This window comes from Giraffa tippelskirchi, chromosome 2 (assembly GCF_054371585.1).
Source record: "Giraffa tippelskirchi isolate mGirTip1 chromosome 2, T2T-mGirTip1v1.2.pri, whole genome shotgun sequence".
Taxonomy (NCBI): domain Eukaryota; kingdom Metazoa; phylum Chordata; class Mammalia; order Artiodactyla; family Giraffidae; genus Giraffa; species Giraffa tippelskirchi.
The window spans coordinates 16,366,440-16,392,861 of NC_137276.1; the positions used below are offsets into that span (position 1 = coordinate 16,366,440).

The 26,422-nt window shown below is 41.5% G+C and overlaps 1 protein-coding gene and 1 long non-coding RNA gene across 6 annotated transcripts in view; both read left to right on the top strand.

The window, feature by feature from the left end:
• The first annotated feature begins 12,532 nt into the window (after nt 1–12,532).
• Nucleotides 12,533–26,422, top strand: part of ABLIM1 (actin binding LIM protein 1) — a 331,405-nt gene continuing 317,515 nt past the window's right edge. For all 5 annotated transcript variants that reach the window (XR_014077821.1, XR_014077825.1, XR_014077827.1 and 2 more), the window contains exon 1: nt 12,533–12,781. The gene's annotated coding sequence lies outside the window, so the exon portion shown is untranslated. The remainder of the gene's footprint in view (nt 12,782–26,422) is intronic.
• On the top strand, nt 16,916–22,604 carry LOC145539462 (uncharacterized). Its single transcript, XR_014077839.1, has 2 exons — nt 16,916–17,455; nt 20,718–22,604. It is a non-coding gene; the product is annotated as an uncharacterized LOC145539462 (long non-coding RNA).

Here is a 26,422-nt window from a genome sequence, read left to right on the forward strand (position 1 = left end):
TCCAGTTTGATTCCTGGGTTGGGAAGATCCCCTGCAGAAGGGATAGGCTACCCACTCCAGTATTCTTGGGCTTCCCTGGTGGCCCAGACAGTAAAGAATCCATCCGCAATGCGGGAGACCTGGGTTCAATCCCTGGGTTGGAAAGAATCCCCTGGAGAAGGGAAAAGCTACCCACTTCAGTACTCTGGCCTGGAGAATCCCACCCCAGTCCATGGGGTCACAAAGAGCAGGACATGGCTGAATGGCTCTTGCTTTCCTTAAGGTATTAAAGCAGAGTTCTCCTGAACTCTTCACTCCACGGTGTCTTGACCCCGAATCTTACACTATCCAGTGCACCTTTCAGGTATAAAGAGACATTCCCAGGGACCCCCTTCCCTCTCTTAGGTCACAGCATACAGAAAAGAGAGACTCAAGAGAGAAGGAAAGTTTTGACCCACTTCATGTTTTTCCCACAGAAAGTTTCACTTCCTTCTGGCCTGTCACCTTTTTTGTTGGGAATCCCATTGTGTGTTCTCAAGGACTCTGTTCTACAAATTATATCAAAATTTCTCCTTTCTGAAGATGAAGTGGTGAAGAGAGAAGATCTTGGTTTTCCTTTGTGTGTTCAAGTGCTTAAATACAAAATTGATTTCCTGGAAACATAGCAGCCTCAACCTTTTAAATCTGTGAATGACAAAGAAAAGAAGTCACAGCTTCAGCTTGTGAGTCACTGTTAAAAAAATTGACACAATCTTCATCCCCAGCAATTTTATTTCTAAGTGTCTTTCCTAGACATATATTTACAAATAATCATAGAGCTATGTTCAATGATACTCAGTGTAGCATCATTTGTAATGGTGAAATAAAAGATAACATAAATGACCAACAAAGGAAACATGGTTAACTAAAGTATAATGCTATATATCCATACTATGCAGCATCCAAAGAATAAAATAGATATCTCTCTCTCTATATATATATATGGAAGGGTCCTTAAGACAAATTGTGATTCTTTTAAGAAAAAAACCCTTTTTATTTTATATTAGAGTATAGCCAATTAATGGGCTTCCCAGGGTGTGCTGCCCATTGCTTCCCTGGTGTCTCAGATGGTAAGGAATCTGCCTGCAATGCGGGAGACCTGGGTTCAATCCCTGGGTTGGGAAGATCCCCTGGAGAAGGGAATGGTAACCCACTCCAGTATTCTTGCCTGGAGAATCTCCATGGACAGAGGAGCCTGGCGGGCTACAGTCCACAGGATTGCAGAGTCAGACACTACTGAGCAACCAAGCACAGCACTCCCATTTCTGGGCTTCCCAGATGGCCATCTGATGTGAAGAGCTGACTCCTTGGAAAAGACTCTGATGCTGGGAAAGATTGAAGGCAGGAGGAGAAGGGGACGACAGAGGATGAGATGGTTGGATGGCATTACTGACTCAATGGACATGAGTTTGAGCAAGTTGCGGGAGATGGTGAAGGACAGGGAAGCCTGGTGTGCTGCAGACCTTGGGGTCGCAAAGAGTAGGACATGACTGAGTGACTGAACAACAACAACAGGTGGTGAGAGTGGTAAAGAACCTGCCTGCCAATGCAGGAGAATTGGATCTGGGTTCAAACCCTGGGTTGGGAAGATCCCCTAGGGAAGGACATGACAATCTACTCCAGTATTGTTGCTGGGAAAATCCCATGGACAGAGCCGTCTGGTGGGCTACAGTCCACAGGGTTGCAAAGAGTTGGACACGACTGAAACAACTTAGCCTGCATAGTCGATTAACAATGTTGTGATAGCTTCAGGTGGCAGCAAAGGGACTTGGCCATACATATACACATATCCATTCTCCCCAAACTCCCCTTCCTTTAAGACAAACTGTTAAATGGAAACAGTTATCTTCAGAAAAATATTTCTCTGTATATATGTACACACACATATATGATGTATATACGTATGTAAACAAAGAAAAAAGGATCGGAAGCCTACCTATTAAACAAATAGAAATGATCACCCTTGGAGAAGAAAGCTGGATTTGGGTGGAAGTTAGATTAAGGTGGGCTTTTGCTTTGTTTCTGAATTTTTTACCGTGTGTATCAATGTACTGCTTATACAGTTAGACATTTAAGAGAAAGGGACAAAGGAAGCAAGATGTGTGGTATAGTAGAGTGGTTAATTTCATGATCCCTGGAACCAGACAACCTATATCCAGGTTGTAGCTTGTCACTTATTTAACCCTTCTGTGCTTCAGTTTTCTCCCCTGTAGCATGGGAGTAACAATAGTACCCATCTCAGAAAATGGCTGTAAAGATGAAAGAAGATGATATGTGCAAACTGCTTGGCATATAGAATAAGTTATGTAAGTGTTAGCTAGTGTTATTGATTGGAGAAGGCAATGGCAACCCACTCCAGTACTCTTGCCTGGAAAATCCCATGGACGGAGGAGCCTGGTAGGCTGCAGTCCATGGGGTCACTAAGACTCTGACACAACTGAGCAACTTCACTTTCACTTTTCACTTTCATGCATTGGAGAAGGAACTGGCAACACACTCCAGTGGTCTTGCCTGGAGAGTCTCAGGGACAGGGGAGCCTGGTGGGCCGCCGTCTATGGGGTCGCACAGAGTCAGACACAACTGAAGCGACTTAGCAGCAGCAGCAGCAGCAGTGTTATTGATTAAGGGAAAAAGGAATCATGGGTGATTCCACTTTAGCCAGAATAATTATTGCTTTTATTCATATTTTGGCACTAGTGGGACCTCAGGAAATGTACTTTAAAAAATCAATATCAAAAAGCCCTGAGGATGAAGCTTCTAATGGTCTTGCTATTATCTAGTCATCCTGGAACAAAAAGCAGGGTGGTAAATTGGAGTGTACAGTCCAACGAACATTAATATCAAACACTGGAATACTGGAAGCAAAAAGACCAACGGGGTAAATTTTCTGCTCTTAAGGAATTGTGTGATGGAAGGTGTGGTGGAGGGAAGAATCAAATCAATGCACAGATCATTTCAGCACAATGTGGTGCTCCGATAGAAATGATAAATACAGTTAGAGAGAAAAGGAGTAGATCTGAATGAGGAAAGCTCCTTAAAAGGTGAAGACACTGGAAAGATGGAGAAGAGTTAGCTATGACCACAAGGAAGGAATGGGCATTCCAGGCAGAGGAAACATCCTGATTTATGTGCGGGGACTACTAGGAGGTCAGCATTGCTGAAATGTAGTATGTGTATGTTTGTGTGTGTGTGTGTTTGGTAGCAAATAGAGGGGAAGGCGAAAAACGGTTTGAGGAAGTAACGAGTAACAAATCTGGAAAGATAGTAACACCAAAGAGACATTAGTCATATAGTATCGATGATGTAATAAGAGCAGAAAGCAAGACTATAGGGGAAAGCTTACTAAAGATAACCTGCCTTGATAGATCAGGGGATTCTATGTAACAGGTCTCAACTTTGAGAAACAACCTTTTGAAAAAAATATCATAGGACAATTTCTGACTTCTGCTTCTATATGGAATGTAATAGGTCATGGCATGGCAGTGCTCTTGCTGCAACATTTAGGGGAAAAAAGGATAATTTACAAAAGTCATAGTTTAAAAGGTTATCAGAGAGTTGTGGAAACAAGACGCTATAAACTGAAATTACAGACAGGGAAGAGCCCTTCCTAGGTGAACTGACAATCTCTGGCCATTTTCTCCACTGGGGATATTTGCCAGTTCTGAGTGAGGGCTAAGAATCAGGCTTCGCCTAGGATGAGGGACCCCTCTAGGGAAAAGAGATACAAGCAGAACTTTTGGTGGTTGTGTGGGGCTGGCTTGACAGACTGTCAACTCATATAGGACCAAACACAAATGACCATTTGTTAATTCTTGGGTAATGCAAGATACTAGGAGACTTAGATAGAAGCTTCTAAAAGGCAGAATGAAATATCTGTTTCACAATACTCAGGAGACAAAGTCCCACTCTAAGGAGAGGTCCTGGTACAAATATATCACCAGTTACTTCTTCAAGACATTTGCTAAATATTGAAACTGCACGGGGTAAGAGGCAAAGAACTAAACTCAAAATGTCTAACAGGTAGAAATGACTCTGAAGAACTGAAGACATAGAGACCCAGCAGGCTCTCAATCAAGAGCCAGGAGGGCCACACGTGGGAAATAGGGATGAAGAGAGATCCCTGTTTGTGCTGAGGTGATCTGCCTACTTGATGGAAGATGACACATTTGCAGCCTCTGAATTCTCATATACAATATCTGGCATACAGTAGAAATGACAAAATGTATAAAGAGAAGGACGATGTGGCCAATAATCAAGAGAAAAAACAGACAGTGCAAGCAAAACCACAGATAATTATATATCACAGGTAACTGACAAAAATTTTAAATAAAACACATGATTAATATTAAAGAAAATATGGGAAAATGGATGAAAGGATAAAATCCAACAGAGAATCAGAATCTATAAAAAAGAATCAAGAGCATATTCTAGAAATAAAAAATATACTCTCTGAAGTTAGAAATACTTTGGATGAGTTTGACAGAACACAGCATAGTCAGAGCTAGTGAACTTCAGATGGTCAACAGAAAGTATCCAAATTGAAATATACAGAGAAATATTATGGAAGAAAAAGAACAGCACATAAAAGACATGCTGAACACAAATAGCCTAAAAACAGTCTTAACTTATTTATTGCTTGAAAGAGAGAGTATGGGGCAGAAGAAATTTATGGAAACATTAACCCAAATATTTTTTTAAGATGACTACTGAACCCCAAGGAGGCTTAAATAAATGAAAATCACACACATAGCCATATCACAGACAAACTGATGAAAACCAAAGGTAAAAGTAAATCTTAAAAATGGACAAGTGAAAAGACATTTTACTTTCAAGAAACAAATAAGAGTAGTTGTAATCTTTTTTAACAGGAACTATGGAAAAAGATGATGAAATGGCATCTTTAAATTGTTGAGGAAAAAAACAAAATTTGTACCTTATAATGATCTCTTTTAAAAATGTAGGTATCTTTATTTATTTATTTGTTTCTTTTGGTTCTGCTACACAGCATGTGGGATGTTAGTTCCCCAACCAGGGACTGAACGTGTTCCCCCCTGCAGTGGTAGTGGGGAGTCTCAACCACTGGATTGCCAGGCAAGTCCCTGATCACAAATGTTTTTACCTATGCCAATTATGGATGTGTTTTTCACCGTCTCATCAGTTCAGTTCAGTTGCTCAGTCGTGTCCCACTCTTTGAGACCCAATGGACTGCAGCACTCCAGGCTTCCCTGTCATCACCAGCTCCTGGAGCTTGCTCAAACCCATGTCCATTGAGTTGGTAATGCCATCCAACCATCTCATCCTCTGTTGTCCCCTTCTCCTTCTGCCTTCAATCTTTCCCAGCACCAGGGTCTTTTCCAAGGAGTCATTTCTTCACATCAGGTGGCCAAAGTATTGGAGTTTCAGCTTCAACATCAGTCCTTCCAATGAATATTCAGGACTGATTTCCTTTAGGATTGACTGGTTTGATCTCCTTGCAGTCCAAGGGACTCTCAAGAGTCTTCTCCAACACCACAGTTCAAAAGCATCAATTCTTCAGCGCTCAGCTCTCTTTAGAGTCCAACTCTCTATGGCCAGTTTTACATCCTTTCAACATTCTTTAGCACTCTGAGTTATGTGGCCTCACACTCCATTAATATTATTTATATAATTTGGGGCTTTGTCATTGTGTGGCATAAAGATCACCTATTCCAGGTTGTGTAAATTAGAGCTTTATACTTCTTTAAGGTGATATTTACTTTTGTACTCCACTGACTTGACTCTGCAATCAAATCATAGCATCCATGTAATTTCATACAGAGTTTAAATTGCTTTGACTTTATTAGCAAGAGCTTTCTGTTGTAAATTAGTAATCTTGCTTGTATTGGTAGCTTTTATTCTAAGTTTTCTAGCATATAACATTGGATCTCAGTGACTGGGGACATTTTTAAGGCCATTATAAACATCAAGCTTAGAGTTTAATCACAAACCATAGGCCAGGTCATTTTTATTCATGTCATTTAAGAGTTCCCTACATTCACAGCATGGAGACAGATGGAACAGTTTAATAATATAAGCAGCAATGCTATTATTGAGCTGGAGATTCCTTCTGGTATGATTTAACACATCTAAATAATGACTGAGAGGGTTTGTAAAATGTGTGTCTTCATTTGTAGAGAATGGACATGCAGACACAGCAGGAGAAGGGGAGGGTGGGATAAATAGGGAGATTAGTATTGACATATATACACTACCATGTGTAAAACAGGTAGCTAGTGGAGACCTGCTGTATAGCACAGGGAGCTCAACTTGATGTGCTCTATGATGACCTAGATGGGTTGGATTGGGGTGGAGTGGGCGGGAGGTCCAAAGGAGAAGGGATGTATGTATACATATAGCTGATTGACGCATTGTACAGCAGAAATTAACACAACATTGTAAAGCAATTATACTCCAATAAAGAGTACTCTCATACATTCATCATAAGTGAAGCAAGACAGTGAGAATGTTCTCTGGCTAATGTATCCTCTCTGGCCTGTCTTTGAATGAATATCCAATTATTTACTTTTGGCTGCCTCACCTCTTTCCTGAACTAAAGAGACACCAACCAGTAGCTGATGAGTAATCCTTGATGACTGGAATTAACCAGTTGCCACTCCCCATCTCTCAAACACTCCACTGACCATCCAGATACGTTCTTTTCAGGCCCCTTGAATACCTTGTGTTTCTCCTTTCCTCCCTCCTTTCTTCCTTCCTCCTTCCCCCATCCCATTTCCTTCCTTCTTTCTTTCTTTTTCTTTCCAAGGCACTTGTTCCTTGGCTGGGCACCTTTGGGGACCATTTTTGCCTGACTCCTGTAGGAGCTAGAATCTGAACTTAACTCTGTCTTGATTTCTTTTAATAAAGAAGCCTCCATCTAAAATATTTAAGATCTACTCTGTTCTACCAAACCCTGCTACTGGCCCTGTATTAGAGAACCTTAAAAGTTCCCACTCTGGCCTGGATCTGGTCTCAATTACTCATTCCTCTGTTTTTGACTTTTTCTCTCCTCTTTCAGTCCAATTTTTCTTGTTTCCCCAAGTTACTGCCAAATGCTGTGTAGCTTTTCCAGTATGCTACATGACCAGCCTCTAAGCCTCTGCTTTGAATTAAGTTTCATTATGTTAGGGCTTCCACATAATGATAAGTAAAGCATTTACTATCTACTAAAGGACAGAATAGAAACCATTCAGTAGATAATTCCTAAGAAGTTAACTGACATTAAACCTCCCAAGTGATATCAATGCTCCACTTCCAAATGGCCATTTTAAATATGAAATCACTTAAATTTTTTAGATGTGGAAACAGTTACGAGGCTGAGAAGAACTGAATACAGGCTTCAGAATGGAAGTGGTGGATAATTAGGTTGGTGGCTCCACACATTAGCTCAGAAGCTCCTGAGATGAAAAGTAGGACTCTAGTGGTGATATAGAGGGATCAGTTCAGTTCAGTCGTTCCGTCATGTCTGACTCTTTTTGACCCCATGGACAGCAGCACGCCAGGCTTCCATGTCCATTACCAACTCCTGGAGCTTACTCAGACTCATGTCCATCGAGTCAGTGATGCCATCTAACCATCTCATTCTCTGTCGTCCCCTTCTCCTCCTGCCTTCAGTCTTTCCTAGAATCAGGGTCTTTTCCAAGGAGTCAGTTCTTCGCATCAGGTGGCCAAAGTATTGGAGTTTCAGCTTCAGCATCGGTCCTTCCAATGAATATTCAGGACCGATTTCCTTTAGGATGGACTGGTTTGATCTCCTTGCAGTCCAAGGGACTCTCAAGAGTCTTCTCCAACACCACAGTTCAAAAGCATCAATTCTTTGGCATTCAGTTATTAGCCAAGTAAATACTTACCATTCATCCAATGGTCTAATTAAAATTTTCTTTTATATAACTTAGCCTCTTTTTAAAAAAAAATATTTCCATCTCCTACTATTTCACAGCTGCATTCATTGTTGTTGTTTAGTCACTAAGTTATGTTCAACTCTTTTGTGACCCCATGAACTGTAGCCCACCACGTTCCTCTGTCCATGGGATTTCCCAAGAAAGAGTACTGGTGTGGGTTGCCATTTTCTTTTCCATAGGATCTTCCTGATCCAGGAATCAAACCTCCATCTCTTGCATTGACAGGTGGGTTCTTCATCACTGAATCACTAGGGAAGCCCAGTGTGACTTATGTTCTAGAGCCCTTCATGGTTCAGGCTATAGAAGGCTACAGTTTACCCTCAGGTAACCATATTCATGCATGCTCAGTCATGTCAACAGCTGTATTCTTTGCAATTTTTAGAATATCTACCTTTCATTTCTTCTCTGGTTCCAAGAGACGAATTTCTGTTTTACCTATCCATTGAATTAAAACAATTTTTTAACAGTTGATGTTTAAAATTTTGATTTTTAAGAAATTTACTTGGTCATTTTTGGTAATACCTTGTTGGTTTTTTTTGTGTGTGATGTGTATATTTTATTATTTTATTATCTTATTTTATATATTTCATCTCATTTTATATTTGTTATCCAGGAATTACAATATCTAAAGTACTTTATATATGCTATTTGTTATTTTTGATGACTCTCATTCAGAGTGGCATGTTTTCTTGTATATTTAGTAATCTTTGATTGTGACCTCATTTTTGGTTGATCATCTGTCAAATTTTATCAGAATAGAATTTTTGTTTGTTTCTCTAGGGATCCCGGAATACTGGTGATCTCTTTAGTGACTTGGCTTCATGATGAGTCTCAAGTTTAGCTTCTCCAGCTTGTACATGCTTTAATTTTCTCCTACTAGAACATAAATATCAAGAAGACAAGGAACTAATCTAACTGGTTTGCCATGTCTTCTTCATTGTCTCTTACATAGTAGGTATTACAAAAGTATTTGCTGAAAAATTACTGAGTAGCTCAGATAGTGCTCCCCTCTGCCATCCCCTGCCTTTTTAAAACTTGAAGGTATACAGAAAGCAGAATTGAAGTGATGATAAATCCGCAGTTGAAAGCTGTGTGAGTATGAATCCATATTCAATCACTTTAAAAGTCAATAAAGAATAGGAAACACTAACAATACATGTTAATTTTCCTTCTATTTTTGGCAAGAGTCATATGCTGCTGCTGCTGCTGCTGCATCACTTCAGTCATGTCCGACTCTGTGCGACCCCATAGACGGAAGCCCACCAGGCTCCGCTCTCCCTGGGATTCTCCAGGCAAGAACACTGGAGTGGGTTGCCATTTCCTTCTCCACAAGAGTCATATAGTAACATCTTTTTTCAAACACAGACCAGAATGTGTTTCTTCCCATTTGTCTATATAAAAAAAACTGCTATTTATAGTTTCAACCAATAGATTATACTTTAGTTTCTGACTTTAAAAAGTGGCATTTAACATTTCTCTCAGAATTCTTGCATCTCACAGTTTGCTTTTACAACAATTTCAAAAGCGTTCTCAGTTATCTTAGATGAGGAATTTGTTAGGATGTTCAGGTTACAAACATGAAATTGGTTCCTGTGGGGTTGGAAGAATTAGTTTTAGATTTGTAAGATTATAGGAATAGATTATAGAATGACGTGTTTGACCCTAATAAGCATTTTAATCAACTCCAAAATATAAGCAAATCATATATATTTTAAAATCTAAACTTATGCTTAAGCTGAAGAAGACTAAAGTTAAATTCATAGAGAAACCTTTCTCTTTTTTTTCTAACTTTAAACTTTTTATTTTGTATTGGGGTATAGCCGATTAACAACGTTGTGGTAGTTTCAGGTGAAGAGCGAAGGGACTCAGCCATACATACACATTCTCCCCCAAACCCCCCTCCCATCCAGGCTGCCACATAACACTGGGCAGAGTTCCATGTGCTATATAATAGGTCCTTGTTGGGAGAAACCTTTCTTTAGCCAAAAATAATCCTTGATAATAAACTTACCATTTTCCAAACTGCCAATCAATCAGGTACTAAGTACTAGTGTGTGCCTAACAGTTTTGTGTAAGTTACCTTATTCCAGACTTGAGTTAAATATAGGAGTGTATTTTATAAGCATCTGTGTAGTCTATTATAAGTATCTTAGGGACAAGGGTAAGCTCTGTTCATTATTAGGCTTTTGCATTGTACCTATAATTCTGGAGTGGGGTTATAAAGGATGAGAACTATGTGGCAGTTAGAGAAAAAGGCTGGCCATCAATTACAAGAATAAAAGTAGAAATTCACACAATTCTGGGACCTCCCTATTTTACTAGTATGGAGTCTGATATAGTATGTGCCCTGCAATATACTTCCAGAAAAAATTCAACAAGACAACCCAAGTCTCTCATTTTAAGGATCTGAAAATCAGCCAGAAAGGCAGGAAACACATACAACAAAACCCTTAAATGGCAACACAAATCTGTGTCTTCAGTAAAAATAGGTGGTTCTGAAAACACAAGTTGAGAGAACGCAGAGATCCATGTGAGGTGGCTGGAGAGCTTTTCATGAGGAGGCAGTGCAGAAATTAATTGTGGTGAGGAGGAGGGCATTTGGGAAGAGCAATGGGAATGAGCCACAAGGAAGAGGGTGAGTGGATATTATGGTATGGAGAAACAGAGGGGAAGCTATTCTGTCTATAACAAAGCATTTGCTTAGAGGAGTAGCCAGAGATGATGTTAGAGAAGTAAGACAGCACAGACTGTGGAAGACCTCACAATCTTCATAGACCTTACACTCCATATAGAGATGGAAAACGTCTATCTTGTTCATCATTATGTCTGGTACTTAGCAAGGCAAAAGGAGAAGAGGGTGGCAGAGGATGAGACGGTTAGATAGCATTACCGATTCAATGGACTTGAACTTGAGCAAACTCTGGGAGATAGCAGAGGACAGGGAAGCCTGGCATGCTGCAGTCCGTGGGGTCACAAAGAATTGGACACGACTTGGCAACTGAACAACAACAACATGACCCATGCAATATTGGGGACAGGCTGGTACCAACAACAACAACCTACCATAGAGACTGGTATATAGTTTATGTTCAATAAGATTCTGTTGAATGGATTAACTGCATGGATGAAGACATTTTGAAATGTTGAGGCTTTATCTGAAGATTGGTGGGGATTCACCGGAAATTTTGAAGTATGAAGATGTCATATTATAAATAGTGTTTTAGGAAATCTGCTCTCAAGGCAATAGGCAAAACAAACTGAAGTGGGTAGAGGCTGGATATTGGGACAGCAGTGGCTTTCATGTAATCTCCTTTGGGTGAGAAGGGTTCACAGTAGACCGAGGATGCTGGGAAAGGAATTGTTTTGGAACTGAAGCAACTGAATTGTGGTTTATTGGCAAATTTGCCTTCTAGAAGATAGTGAAAGGAATGTTGTCAAGATGGATAAGTAATAGATTAATTTTTGCAGTTGGTCGCTGAACTTGGGAATTTCTACTCTCATGACTTATCTTTTTCCTACTATTTCCCTCCTCAACATCGTTATTTGATTGGTTATTTTTGGTTATTTTTTCTGTGATGCTTAATTGTCCATCAATCATTTTTTTCTATAGAGATATTTTGTTCAACTATTCTTGGAACATTTCTGAATTATCAGACCTATTACACAGTTCCCATTATGGGATAGGATTGGGAAGTGCCTCCATAAAAAATACCTAGAATATCTTTTGTGAGAGTTTACCCAGAAAGAGAGAGATAAGGGGGTGAGTGTGAATTCCTGAAACTTGGAATTCTTCCATCAGTCTTCGATGTCTAATAAGCTGCTGTGCCCATTCTCCTCAAGGCTTAGAAAGCCACTTCTTCAGTTCAGAACTTCCAGATCTGGTGGCTGTTGTACGGTTGCTTACCAGCATCAAGCTCTCTAGTCGATAAACCTCCAGGTAGTAGGATATTGTTCTTTTGTTATGTATTTTTTTCAATTGTACTCTAATAGAAAAAGTGCATTTGTTTCACCCTACTCTCCAGCCCTCAGCGACTAAAACATCCCAGCCCAGCCCAGCCCTGACACTTCAGAGTTGACACAATAAAGCAGATGTGTTTAGATGTGTTTAGTAAAGCAGATGTGTTAAGTACAGATCTTCCCGCGCTAGGTCAGCCCTGCTCTCAAGGGTCCCAGGAAGAAAAGTCCGCCCATCCCACCCGGCCGACTTCGAAGGGGCTCACTAATGGCTAATCTTGCTTTGAGGGCGACTGCCCAAGGCCTTGCTCCTACCGATGGCCAAGCCCCTCGGGCGACCATGGTCTTCCCCTCCGATCCGGGGAGGAGAACAGAGCAGCTCCTTCCTGCTGGCTTTCTCAAAGACCGAAGCGGGAGGCTGGAAGGGCACTGTGACAGCAACACTGTTATTATTACTACTATTATTTTCCTAAGGGCTTGGGGCGGGGAGGGGAGCCGCCGCCTTCTCCGCACGCCGCCGCACCTCGCTCGCTCGGGGACAAAAGCTCGGGCTGGCGGCGCAGCGGAGCGGGCGGCGCGTCCCCGCGGCCGCTGGACCGAGCGGGCCGGGCGGGCCGGGGAGGCGGGCAGGCGGGCCCCGCCCCGCTCGGACCGCGGGCTGTCAGCGCTGCCGCGCCCTGCGGGTCCCCGCGCCCGTCGCGTCCCCGCCCGCCGGCCGCGCGGCGCCCAGGTGTCCTGCGGGAGGCGTCCCCGCGCGGCCAGCCGCCTCCTCTCGCAAGCGGCCGCGGGTGCGCCTCGTGCGTCTCGGAGAAATTTTCCTCCCCACGCCCTGCCGGGTGTCTCCGCCGCCCACCCCGCTCCGGCTCCTGCTGCTTGAACCATGTCCGCCAGGGGTGAGTGGGGACCAGGTGGGCGCCGTCCACAGACCCCCCAAGCCGGACCCGGCAGGTGCAGGAGGGCTGGGGGCTGTGAGAGCCGCGCCGGCCCCAACCCGGCCTGAAACTTTGGCATAGGATCCCTGGGCTCTGGGCTGCGGGGGATTGGGGCGGGGGGCTGTTGGGGAGGGTGAGAGTGAAGCGGGAGTGGAAGGAAGCCCACGCCCTTGACCTTGATCCCCGGATGTGGGCGAAGCCTGAGGGCCTAGGTCGGTGTCCGGCTCACCTGTACCAGCTGCACGCCTGGGCTGGGAGGGCTTGGGGGATGGGCTCGCCGCTGCCCGCAGCGGCCTGGAGGGCTGGCCAGGAGGGAGGAAGAGGTTTTTTTTTTTTTTTCCTCCTTTCTTGTTACCATTTTGCAGCTTGATTATGGAAGGAATCCAGGGCTTGATGCAGTAAGATTTAAAGCTACAGTGCTTACACCCTATTAAAAAAAGTAAATTCCCTACCCGTGCTCCTCTGTGCATGCATCCCCCCTCACCCCCAGAGAGTTTCTTCCTGGAGTGAAACGATTACGGCAGGTGAAACTGGGCGAAAGGAAAAAAAAAAATCAGAATTGCTTTTCAGGCGAGAGTGAAGGGAATATATTCCTTGCTTACCATCTGGAGCCAGTGGTGATGCTGAGAGAGTGGGTTAGTCATAGCTCAGTGGCTGCTACTATGAGTGAAATATTAAAGAGATCAAGTCATTGTGCAGCTTGCCAGCAATGAAAACGAAGTGACTCGGTCGCTTTGCCATAAGCCTTTAAGGAAAATATTGATTGCTTTTAGAAAGTGTATTTGTAAAGCAAGAATTATCACCCCTTTTGATACCCTGAAGCTTTAAGAGGAGTTGCAGAGTAATTTTTTTTTTTTAAACTCTGAAGGATTAACCCTGCTTTTTGAGGGGAGTTTAGGTATTTAATAACATGTGTTGCTTAATTCAGTACTGCTTGTCAAGGTTCATTCTGGGGCATATAATATATAAAATAAATTCTATCCAGGATGTTTAAACTCCTTTTTGAACACACTGGTCTTTGCTGGTCTGGCAATATGGTTGGTTGGTTCTGTACCTGGAAATGGGGTGGTACCAACCGGGTGGAATGATAGAATTTACATTTGTAGATCTCAGGCTACAGAGGTGATATGGAACCCTGAGAAATTACCTGCCTAGTGATGTCTAACAATTTGTGTGTGTTAGAGAAAGAAAAAAGAGGGTGGGGCAAATATGATTATAGGAGACTGGGTGTATGCGGGATTTTCAAAGTGATTCCAGCTATATAATCACTGAATTGTGTTCTAAGACGGAAGCTTTTGGTCCTGAGTTCTGTCCTAAGTACAAGGAAGATGTGGTGATTAGTTCTCATAGGTTGTAAAACTCTCTGCGATCAGAGTCCATCTCTGATGTGGTTTGCACCACTCAGAGCCCTAAGTACACAAAACAATGCACACCGTAAGAGCCAAGTCACTACCGCAAACCTTGGTATGTCCCAGAAAGAGTATCAGGCTCATTAGGTAACCCCCCAGTTTCACCTTGTCTCTGGTCCCATCTATTACAGGCTCTCTGTGGTTTATCTGAAAATATGAAATGAAGATGGCCTCGGTGATTTCAGAGGCTGGAGCTCTGGCTTGAGTCCTGGCTCATGATTTTGTTTTTGAACCTGGTTTCAAAACATGATGATCTAGAATTGGACACAAATCTTTCACTCAATGGTCTTGTTTCCACTTCAAACTCCATGTTGATAATCTTGTACTTAACAGTTTAAAGTCTAACTCATATTGCAGGGGGAGAAAAAAACATGATAAGTATTAGTAACTACATCCTTAGAATGTGTCAGGTGCTCCATATGTATTACATCACTTAGTCTTCACAAACAGTGAATCAAGAGATACTGTTATTATCTCTCCATTTCAAGGTGAAATGAACTGAGGTTTTGAGAGATTGTGTAACTTGCCTGAACTCAAACCGTTGGTTGATGGAGGATCCTGATTTCTACCCAGAACTGTCTGACTTCTGATTAGTAGAATGTCTAGTGTAGTAGCTACTGAGTTAAGCTCATGTGGAGAAATGTCTATTTGCCATTTATTTTTTAGGAAAGATATTTTCAGAACCGAACTTCACTATGCTTTTGTAATTCAGTATCTGCTCTCATTTCTAATCCTGAAAGTAGAGATAAACTCTTATGGTTTTGTTATGTCTACTTAAATACCTAACTTATCATTAGGAAGGTCTTTAGATAGTGGGAAAGATAAATCTTATTAATTTAAAAAATATATTAGCTTATTTCTAATATCTAGACTTGTAAGTTATGGTAAGGGTAGACATTTTTTTTAATTGATAACACTGAAACTGGTTACCCTAATAAATAAGTAATTTTATTAAAATATTTTAGAGTGAAAAGTATTTTTAATTCATTTTCTCTTTAAGATATAAGGTGAGTACTAAAATTTGATTCATTAAATTAAACTAGCAAAAGATACTCTTAAATTCCATGGAAGGCCAGCTAAGAGAGTCCCCATCTTGTGGTCTTTTAGAATATTATCATCAAAGACTTTTAACTTGGTGTCATATTTTTGCTACTAGAGACCAAAAATGGAGCTATCATGTCTTTGTTTTTGAATTGACAAACTGGAGAAAATTGTAGCACTTAGAATAGTGTTTCTAAACTTGTGAAGAATCATCTAGGTAACCTTTTTAAAAATGTAGATTCTCAGGCCTCATTCCAGGTCTAATGGCTTATAAAGTCTAGAGGCAGAGCCCAAACATCCATAAACTATGGGAAAAGCTCTCCAGGTAATTCTAAAAATCATTAGATTAGAACAGGGTCAAAGAATCATCTGGAGTATTGTTAAACATGGTGTTACCAGGGTTCTGCTTCAGATCTACTGAATCAGAATATTCAGAGATAGGCCTGGAAATTAACAAACTTCAGTTGATTCTTATGTACCAGCCAACTTGGGAGCTATTGAATTGAAGCTTCTTCCTTTTAACTCAGGGTTTTGTATCATCCAGCAAGTTTTGAAAAAAGCTGTTTTTGAGTTATAAAAGTAATACAATAAAATTATCAATGTATTAGTATAATCAAACTATGTCAATGTATTAATGGATATATTAAATACTTAGATTTTAAAGTATTTTAGTAAAATTTCAAGCATAAGTATATTAAATTAAAAATGAAAATTCACTATTTTTACTCCCTACAAAATCCTCAGAATTAAGCATGGCTAACAGTGCCTCTTGTGTATCCTTTCTGGCATTTTCTATCTGATTAGATTTTGGTTCAGTTCAATAAATATGAAATACTTATTCAGTATAAAACATACGGCAGACAACAGGGACTATATACAGAAGAGATTGCTCATGCATCTATTAGTTTTGCAGAAGCTTGAGTCTTGAGAAAATAGATCCATAGCACTGGCAGAGAAGTAACACACAGTATGTATGCTCTAGCAATGTTAGATCAGTTTTACAATCTGTTTTCAGAACTTAAATAAAACTAGGAGCAACCTGGATGCTCACTCATCAGAGAATGAGTGAGTAAATCATGGTTCATCCATATTGTAGACTGTTAAGCAACTAATAGAAAGAGTGAGAGGTCCATTAGTGTCAGTCTGAAGTGATGGCTATAATACATTATAAGTGAAAAGAGCAGTTTTAAGATTATATATATATGTATATATATATATATATATACATATATATAAAAAATGTATGATCTCAGTTCTATATATTGTGAAAAATCTCTAACTATGCATATGAGTGTGTGCCAGGAGCATAGAGAAAATCATAGAGCAGTACACACCAAACATTTAACAGTGGTTAAAAAAAGTCAAGGATAAAAAATGTTAGTCAAGGATAGGGAGGGGAGAGAGTTGGCCTTCCTTTGAACATGTCTTTGTGTTATTTGATAACAAGTAGATATAACTTTAAAAGATTGAGTTGTTGTTGTTCAGTTGCCAAGTCATGTCCTACTCTTTGCAACCCCATGGACCTCAGCATGCCAGGCTTCCCTGTCCTTCACCGGCTCCCAGAGTTTGCTCAAACTCATGTTTATTGAGTCAGTGATGCTATCCAATCATTTCATCCTCTGTTGCCCCCTTCTCTTGCTCTCAATCTTTCCCAGCATTGAGAGGAAAGTCAAATAAATAAAAAATGTTCCTTTCATTTATTCATTCATTTATTCAAGTCAAGGATGAAGATCTGCTTTCATTTATTCAACAAACAAATGTTATGTGCCAGCAATCAGTGACTAGGACACAGCATGTACCCTCAAGGAGCTCACAGCTCTGTGGGGGAGACAAATACATACACACTATTTATAAAAGGATGTGCTGAGCGGGAGAGAGAAAGAGAGAAAGTGGGCTGGAGAGAGAGTTCTGATGATAACAAAGGAGTGACATCAAATGTAGCCATGGAGAGTGAGGACCATGAGATCAGGTGAGGCTTCCTGAAGAAAGCAGGGATCTTTCTTGGAGAATGGCAATAGCCAGATGAAAAAGGATGGGGTGGAGGGAAAGGCTTTCCAGAGAGACTCAAGCATGAAGGAAACAGTTCTATGTGTGTCAACCTGGAAAGCACATAGGTGCAGGCTGGCATGTTTGCTAGGGAGAGGGGAGCCAGGTCTCAGTTGAGTGAGGAGGTGTGGCGGGCACTGTGCGGAAAGGTTGAGGAGGTAGACATTTTCATTTACGGAAGTGTGGTTCCAGGGAGCGCAGTGGCAGGAAGTCAGAGGTGGATGAGGGGTGTGCAGGAGGAGGGAAGAAGCACGGGGCAGGGGGAGTGAGGGGAAGAGGAAATAAGGGAGGCTGAGTCCTCTGTCCTTTCCATGACTGTGACTGCGGGAATGAGAGAGATGGTTGGGCATGGTCGGCCTCAAATTTCTTAATTTGGGCATGAGCAGCTCTGGCTGCAGAGTGAGCCGAGTCCCAGGCAGCCCCGGCTGAAAGGCAGAGAGGTGGTAAGGGCTGCCCACTTCAGTATTCTTGCCTGGGAAATCCCATGGACGGAGGAACCTTGCGGGCTACAGTCCATGGGGTTGCAAAGAGTCAGACGTGATTGAGTATGCATGCTAGCTAATCCCTCTGCTGGACAGTGGCTCTTCCATAGGCCTGGGGCACAGAGGAACTCCAGGAATCAGAGCTGCACTCATCTTTGCTGATGTCTTCTTCAGCTTCCATGCTATAGTAGGCTCAACAAACATGAATCTGCTAATCCGTTAAAGTGGAGACTTCCATTGCATTTCTTTTTTCTCTTACTTCTTCCTGTGACTCTCTCTGTTTATACCTCTAGTTGCATCATTCTACCTTTATCAGTTTCTTTCATGGTGATGTTGCAATGATTAATGCACTAAGAGGTCTTGTTTGGAGTTATAGGAGGACCGATTTGCTGGCCTGAATTAGCTAGAGCTTTTCCTCTCTTTGAGTTCCAGAACTCTCAGCAATTTATCGAACTGAAATAAAAGGACAATATATTTGAAAGCCAAGTTTAGCCATTATAAATTTTGGTATAAAAAAAATTAAACCACAGCACACTGCACTTCTGGAAGTCATTTTCCACACTTGAATGAGTTCCAATTAAATAAATAGATTTTTTTTTTTCGTGAGAGAATTAGTTTTGTTTTAAAAAATTTTTTTTTGGCTGCACTGGGTCTTCGTTGCTGCACATGGGCTTTCTCTAGTTGCAGCGAGCAGGGACTACTCTCTAGTTGCCGTGTGCGGGCTTCTCATTGCTGTGGCTTCTCTTGTTGTGCAGCATGGGTTCTAGGACGTGCAGCCTTCAGTTGTGGCTGTGGGCTCAGAAATTGCAACTCAGGGGCTCTAGAGCACAGGCTCAGTAGTTGTGGCACACAGGCTTAGTTGCTCCACAGCATGTGGCATCTTCCAGGACTAGAAGTGTGTATTCTTAAGTGATCCTATTTTTACGTGCACATTACTAGTTCCCTCAGTTCCAGAGGGGAACAAAACAGCACTAATTCAGAGTGCCCTTTAAAATGGGAGATAAAATTTTGTTAAATTTATGAAATAATCTCTGAGATGGTAAATTAGTCTTCATCATCTTTTATGGGAGAAATGTTTCTTTTTTTATGAGCCTGTGGATTCAGGTTCTTCTCTAAGTTAATCCACCATTAGTGTCCATTAGCATAGGTAGTACTGATCATTCGATACAACTGGACATTTTGTTGCTCCATTCACAAGGGGCTACTTTTTAGTCCTGAACTGTGTGGTGCCATTATCTGCTTAATCCCTGGTTTCTGATTGTTCAGTAGCCAAATGAAAAAGAATGTGAGTGATCAGTATTTCACCCTGGTAAAGCAGCAGTCTCTTGGAATATCATCCATCCATCCATCCATCCATCTCATGGACATCTATTGAGCCTTCTTAGAGTTCATAATAAACATCATCAAACGAACAGCTGTATGTCTATATTAAATTTTATGATGTCACTAGGAGTTGACGTGTTGCCTCCATTATCCTAGTGTGGTGGGGTTGTTCTCTCTCTAAATGTGTAGCACTAACCATCTATAATAGCTCATGCCAAAAAGCAGCTATTTTCTTCATTTTCCCTACAGACTTCTTGATGTTTTTTGAAGCTTTGTGGTCCTCTCCTGCAGCCCATCTTGGTGACAGTGTGGCAAGGTTAAGAAGGTTCCTATGACTCTACCCCATGGATAGAGCAATCCCTGTGTTTCCCTTAGCTTCTCCTGGGGCACTTCCATTTTTAGCTCATGTTTCCTCCCCTACAAGTTAGGGAATGTGCTTTGCTGCCTTAGTAAATACCTCATGATTTAGAGCACAAACATCACTCTGTCACAGACAGCAGCCTGAGGAGAAAACCAATTTGCTTACAAACTGGAGAGGAAATTGCTGTGAGAGTAAAGACTGGGGGAGTGGGAGGGGGAAATGGAGAAGGAGGGAAGGAGCGGGAGAGAGAACATGAGGGCAATACGGGATGCATGTAGATTAAACAAGACTATTAAAAATGGAAAATAGAGATATCAGATTTGTGTATTACTTAGATATTTGCTAGTGCAAGTTGAATTGTCACATTTTTTCTCTATTGAAAATGAAATAGAAACTGGTGGAGTTGAAATTTATGTTAGATATACACAGGATCCCACAATTAAGAAAATACATACATTTTTTTCTCTCCCTTCCCCCAAGAACAGAAATGCCAACTATTTATCTGAAAATTTCTTGGCAGCAAGCACAAAGACAGTGTGATGGGTTAACTCATGCTCATTCAACCTTCTCCACTGATATTTAATGAGTTAATGTTTATTGAACCTCTTCTAGAGGAGCCAGATTTATTCTAAATCTATTCCTGAACTGATCATGCTAATAAATTAATGAAGTCATTTAACAAATAGTTATTGAACACTCTGGAGTGAGGATTGTCGTGATTTTGAGGGAGAGAAATATTACAAGGTGTTAGAATTTGTGATTAAATGAGGCTGGAGCAAATAAGACTGATCGATATTTGTTGCTGATGTTTGATCTAACGTATATGTATCACATAAGTTATCATCCAAATGGGATACTCCTGTCTAAGACAAATTCTAAACCTGATGCAATACTGGGACAACAGGTATAGAGTGGGACTATCTCCTGCAAATTGGGACTGTGCCCTTCCTAACTAGTAAAGTTTCCAGCCAGTATGTGTTTTGTTGTCAGCATATTCCTCAGTCTCAAAGGATAGAATTTTTGTCAATATCTGGTTATCTGTGTATAGTGTTAGCTATGTTGTATATTACCTACGTGACAATTTAACTTGAGTCCTAAACTGGTCATCTCCTTCCCATCATTCCAGCACATTTCTGAGCAGTTTTCTCTCATGGGAGGTTGGTATGCTCAGGTATAATTACCATTGTGCTAGTCACTCAGTGGTGTCCAACTCCCTGGGACCCCATGAACTGTAGCCCACCAGACTCCTCTGTCCATGGGGATGCTTCAGACAAGAATACTGGAGGGGGTTGCCATGCCTTTCTCCAGGGGATCTTCCCAACCCAGGTCTCCCACACTGCAGGTGGATTCTTTACCATCTGAGCCACCAGGGAAGCCCAAGGATATTGGAGTGGGTAGCCTATCTCTTCTCCAGGGGAACTTCCTGACCCAGGAATCAAACCAGGGTCTCCTGCATTGCAGGTGGATTCTTTACCAGCTGAGCTACGAGGAAAGCCCATAATTACCATTATAGACTAACAATAACATTTGATATGAAATCAAACCCACATGAATTTTTAGAAAATTTTGGAGTGATTCACATGATAGTTTTCTTCTACTGTGATAAATTATCTAGAGAAGGAAATGTTTAGTGCCTTTCGCCCTTTATAGTCATTTAAAATGAGTGGCTCTGGGGACTTCCCTGGTGGTCCAGTGGCTGAGACTTCACCTCCCAATGCAGGGGTGCAGGTTCGATCCCTGATTGGGAAGCGAAGATCCCACATGCCTCATGGCCAAAAACCAAAGCATAAGACAGAAGAAATATTGTAACAATTTCAATAAAAAACCCTAAAAAATGGTTCACATAAAAAATAATCTTTAAAAAATAGTAAAATTAGTGGCTCTGTTTCTTCTAGTTAGTGCAATTTCAAAGCATCTTTAAAATGTGTAGTCAAGTCTACCTGTGGTTGTACTTGGACTCACTACCTATTTGATGGCTCTCAGTCAATGTATTTAGGGTCTGTTTCCCCAGTACATTCTATTATTTTATTGGAAAATTTAACTAATATGTATTTTCCAGTATAAATAAATTGTCTGTATTTTGTTTTATAATTACCAGGTGGGAAAGTTCTTATTTAGTAGATGTACCCATGAAATCTTTTGTATTATTTAGTTCTACGTTAGGATAAAAATGGAAGCAGAAATTGTGGGTCAAGCACCTCCAAATTACTTGCTGATTGATTAGAGGTCATATGATTTTGGTTCTTTGTTAGAAAATTTCTTCTTTAGGCTTGCCTGAGGAAGAGCTCTACATGCATAATTATTGTTATTCACGTCTTAATAAATCAAAGGGCTTTATTCTGTGCCGTGTGTTCTTTTCGCCAGCTCTTTAACTTTATTGAATATGTGAATGATATTTGATGGTATATATGTAATCATGTCGGAGTCAATTTATAAATAGTTTTTCCTAGAGAAAATACCCTCTAATACATTTTGCTTACACCATGTCTAAGGTCTTTACCCGTGTTTTTCTTTCTCAACTTAAATGAGAATTCATTTAAAAAAAACACATCCTCAACAGGGTAGCCATCAGAGAACTGAATGGTAACAATGAAGGGAAATGAGGACAATGAAGTAAACAGCTATTTCTGGCTTTTAGCTCCAAATAGGAATGAACAGAAGGAGAGGAGTCCCAGAGTCTGGGGAAAGGAGGGTGGGGAGGAAAGCCATCATTTTTAAAAGTTAAAAAAATGTAGAAAAGAAGTTTAGGTTGGCAGGCTCTAATGGCTTCTAGGGAGACTTATTTTGTTCTTCTTGTTCCCTGTAGAACAAGGGAATCTTTATTTTGATTCATTTAAGCATTCAGGTGAGCAGTGAGCATGAACACCAGTGATGGTTTAGTTTTTTCACCAGTTCCTTAGCTGCTGTTTATTTTAGGAGAATCTATTCAGTGGTGAGACACTTTACATAAACTGTAGAGTTGGAGTTGTAGATAAGGTATTCATTTTTCTGGTCTTTCTGTAAGTATTAGCTGAACACCTACTAAGTGCTCAAGTTATTCCAGGTGTTGGACTGGGATAGTCCCTTACAAAATAAACCTGTAATGGGACCAGTGGTAATGAAGTGCCATGAAGAAATAAAAAGAAGAGTAAGGAGAAGAGAGGAAGTTGGGGAGATGGGAGACAAGGCAGGTGCTGTTTTATTTGGGATGATAATGGAAGGATCTTTGATAAAGTGACGGGTGAGCAGACCTGAAGGAAGTGAGAGGTCATGCAGATTCTGGTGGAAGGGTTTTCTAGGCAGTGAGGTAAGCCCTGCAGAGGTGTTGAGGTCTATATTGGGTGTGTGTCCTTGGACCAAGGGAGGCCAGTGTGACTGGATCAGGGACTGAAGGGGAGAGATGAAGTCAGAGAGTTGGGCAGGGGGTGGTATGTCAGACTGGTTCTTGCAGGCCATGTGAGGGCTTGAGTTCCTCTGAGTGAGACTCAGTGAGGTAGGTCTTTGGATAGTTCTGAGCAAAGTTGTGACAGGATTTGATACAGTTTAAACAGATCATTCAGTCAACAATATAGAGAACAGATTACAGTGAATAAAGATAGATGCAGGAACACCAGTTAGGAGGTTATTGTAATGGTCAGAACAGGAGAAAATAATGATTTAGACCAAGTGGTAGGAAAGTGGCTGGTGAGAAGTCAGTGGATTCTGGAAGTCTTTCTTAGGAAGTGCTTTTTGGACTTGTGGGTAGGAGGGGCTTAGAGTAAAAGAAGGGGGAGAACTGTGGGTACCTCTCTTTTCTCAACCCCTGGAAAGATAGAATGGGGAAGAGTGTTGAACAAGCAGGTTTGTGGGGTGGGGGAAACAAGCATTTTGGACATTTAAATTTGAGATGTCTGTTAGGCATTCTGAGGATATTTGTTCTGTCCATTTTATAGAAACAGAAAATGAGGCCTAGAGAAGCAAAGAACTTGCCTGATACCATCTAGCTGATAAGTGGTTGATCCAGGATTTAAATTCAGGTCTTGTTCATGCCAGAGTTTGTATTAGCTACCACAATGCTGCCTCTTTACATTAGGCTGAAATACATGCCAGAAAAATAATGCATCTAGTTTTTACCTCCTAATTATGATTTCTCATTATATAATTTTCTGCATTTTAAAACATGGCTTATGTTTAAGGGGGAAAAAAACCATCAGTCACATTATCCCAAATTCTACTATTTATTAGTGTATTGTTAGCATTGCAAAAATGCTACTGAAATATGAAGAAGGATATTATGGTATTCATTCATTCAGTCATTTGATCTGATCATTGAGTGCTTGTGATAAGCCAGACTTGGGGGTAATAATTGGCTCCTCCACTAACAGAGCTCCCAGACTAATGAGATTAAAGGCATGTGTCACCAAGTCATTAGAAAAGACCTGTTGCTGGGAGAGATTGAAGGCAGGAGGAGAAGGGGGACGACAGAGGATGAGATGGTTAGATGACATCACCGACTCAGTGGACATGAGTTTGAGTAAGCTCCTGGAGTTGGTGATGGTCAGGGAAGCCTGGCATGCTGCAGTCCATGGGGTTGCAGAGTCGGACATGACTTGGTGACTGAACTGAACTGAACAGAACGTTCAACACAGTGTGACCGGTGGTGATGGTGGGACGTACAAGGTGCTGCAGGAGCACAGAGGAGGGACCTGGCTCCATCCTGACTGCAGGTGGGGCCAGAGTAGATTTGACAAAGGAAGTGATGCTGAAATGGGGCCTTAACCAATGAGTGCCAAATGGGAGAGGTGCTGGAAAAGCATTTCAAACATAGGAAACAGCATGCTTTTAGAATTTTAAAAATAGTAGTTAAGCATATGAAACATTAAGAATAAGACATTTGAAATGAAGTGTAACATAAAGGAGCAATATCAGGAAACTGAAAAACTACCCTGAGAAGAGATGTAAAGATTTAAGTCATTGAAGAGACCTACTATGCTCTTGGATAACAAGACACCATATTGTAAGCATGTTCATTTTCCCTAAATCTCTCTGTAAAAGAAATGAAATCCCAATTAAAATGCCTACAGAATCTTTTTTTAGAGACATGGCAAAGTGATCCTGTTATTCATTTGCAAGATGCCTGTGTGTGCTCAGTCGTGTCCAACTCTTTGTGACCCCATGGACTGTAGCTCGCCAGGCTTCTGGGTCTATGAGATTTTCCCAGCAAGAATTCTGGATTGTGTTGCCACTTCCTCCTCCAGGGGATCCTCCAGACTCAGGAATCGAACCCATGTCTCCTGCGTTGGCAGGTGGGTTCTTTACCACTGTACCACTTAGGAAATTCTGAAAAAGAGGTGTAATTAAGGGAGTCTACCCTACCAGCTACTAAGAAGTAATATGAAACTACAATAATTGAAACAGTTAAATATTGGAGAGAAATTAGAATAGTGGAAAGAGATTATAGAGTACAGTGAATGTATATATGCAATTTAGTTATAGTAAAGTGGCATTTTAAGATCATTGTGAGAAGAAAGATTCAATAAATGATATGGGTACAACTGGCTATTTAGAAAAAAGAAATCTGGGCCCCTTAATTCTTACATACAGGCACACACAATTCTTAATGTATTAAATCATTAAGTGTAAAGTAAATGAAACCATAGGTGGTCCTAGAAGAAAACACAGGTGAATTTATAGCCCAAGGATGTTAGAAGATTCTTGATTTTTTCTACAGGATACAAGGCTTAAAGGTCATTAAAGAAAAGGTAGATACATTTAACCACATAAAAATATGAAAGAGTTCTGTGTGGTTAAAAATACCTCACCCAGCCTTCTGTCTTGTATCGCACGGCCCCTGCAGGGCTGAACTGACCTGGCCACCTGCACTGAGGAAGTCCAGACAGCAGACGTGGCCAGAGAAGAGGACGAGACGGGCAAGGTGGGGGTGCGGGTGCTACTGGGGCCTTTTAGAGAGTGTGGCAAGCGCTTTGACAGTGTTAGTGTCGGGGTTCACCTGAGGACCTCTCTGAAGTTTTACTCTCTGCACAAAGCAGGCTAGACAGATTCTGAGAATGGCCTTCACCCCTCGCTCCACAAACACAGAGGGAGAGTTTTCAGGGCCAAATGTAGGGGTGCAGCGACGCGGACGGCAGAGCGCCTGCCTCACAGAGGCCATGTTGGACGTCGGTTTGATAATTGGAACCGGAAGGCCATGGCCGCTCCCACTCTTCCTGCTTTTCAGAGCACTGGCCTTCCTTAGGATATTGACAGTTGTAGGAATGGAACCAAGTGGTCATCTACTTTAAGGCTAATACTAGGCTACCCAGTGACACTGGCTCACCCTTACCACAGAAAAGAGGGGACACTGTGGGACGGTTGTGCTCCTGCTGAAAAGGGGGCAGAGGAGCACTCGGACCCAGGCTAGAACCGGCAGTCTAAGGAACTCATTTATCTCAGCCTTTTCTCCGCCCAGAGCCAAGCTGCCTAAGGTGACAGAGAATATTTACTTGCTGGTGTTCTGAATGTTTGACTTAAGTTAGCCTCCTGTTAGTGGTTCTTGGAGATTAGCCGGCCTGTTTCTCTGAATCCCTTTGATTAAATCAGCGCTTGCTTGGGAGGCATCCTTTTACCCTGGTTTCTCTGCTAATAAACACGTGTTGACACCAGTCAGAATGGCTGCTATCCAAAAGTCTACAAGCAAAGATGCTGGAGAGGGTGTGGAGAAAAGGGAACCCTCTTACACTGTTGGTGGGAATGCAAATTAGTACAGCCACTATGGAGAACAGTGTGGAGATTCCTTAAAAAACTGGGAATAGAACTGCCATATGACCCAGCAATCCCACTGCTGGGCATACACACCGAGGAAACCAGAATTGAAAGAGATGCGTGTACCCCAATGTTCATCGCAGCACTGTTTACAATAGCCAGGACATGGAAGCAACCTAGATGTCCATCAGCAGACGAATGGATAAGGAAGCTGTGGTAC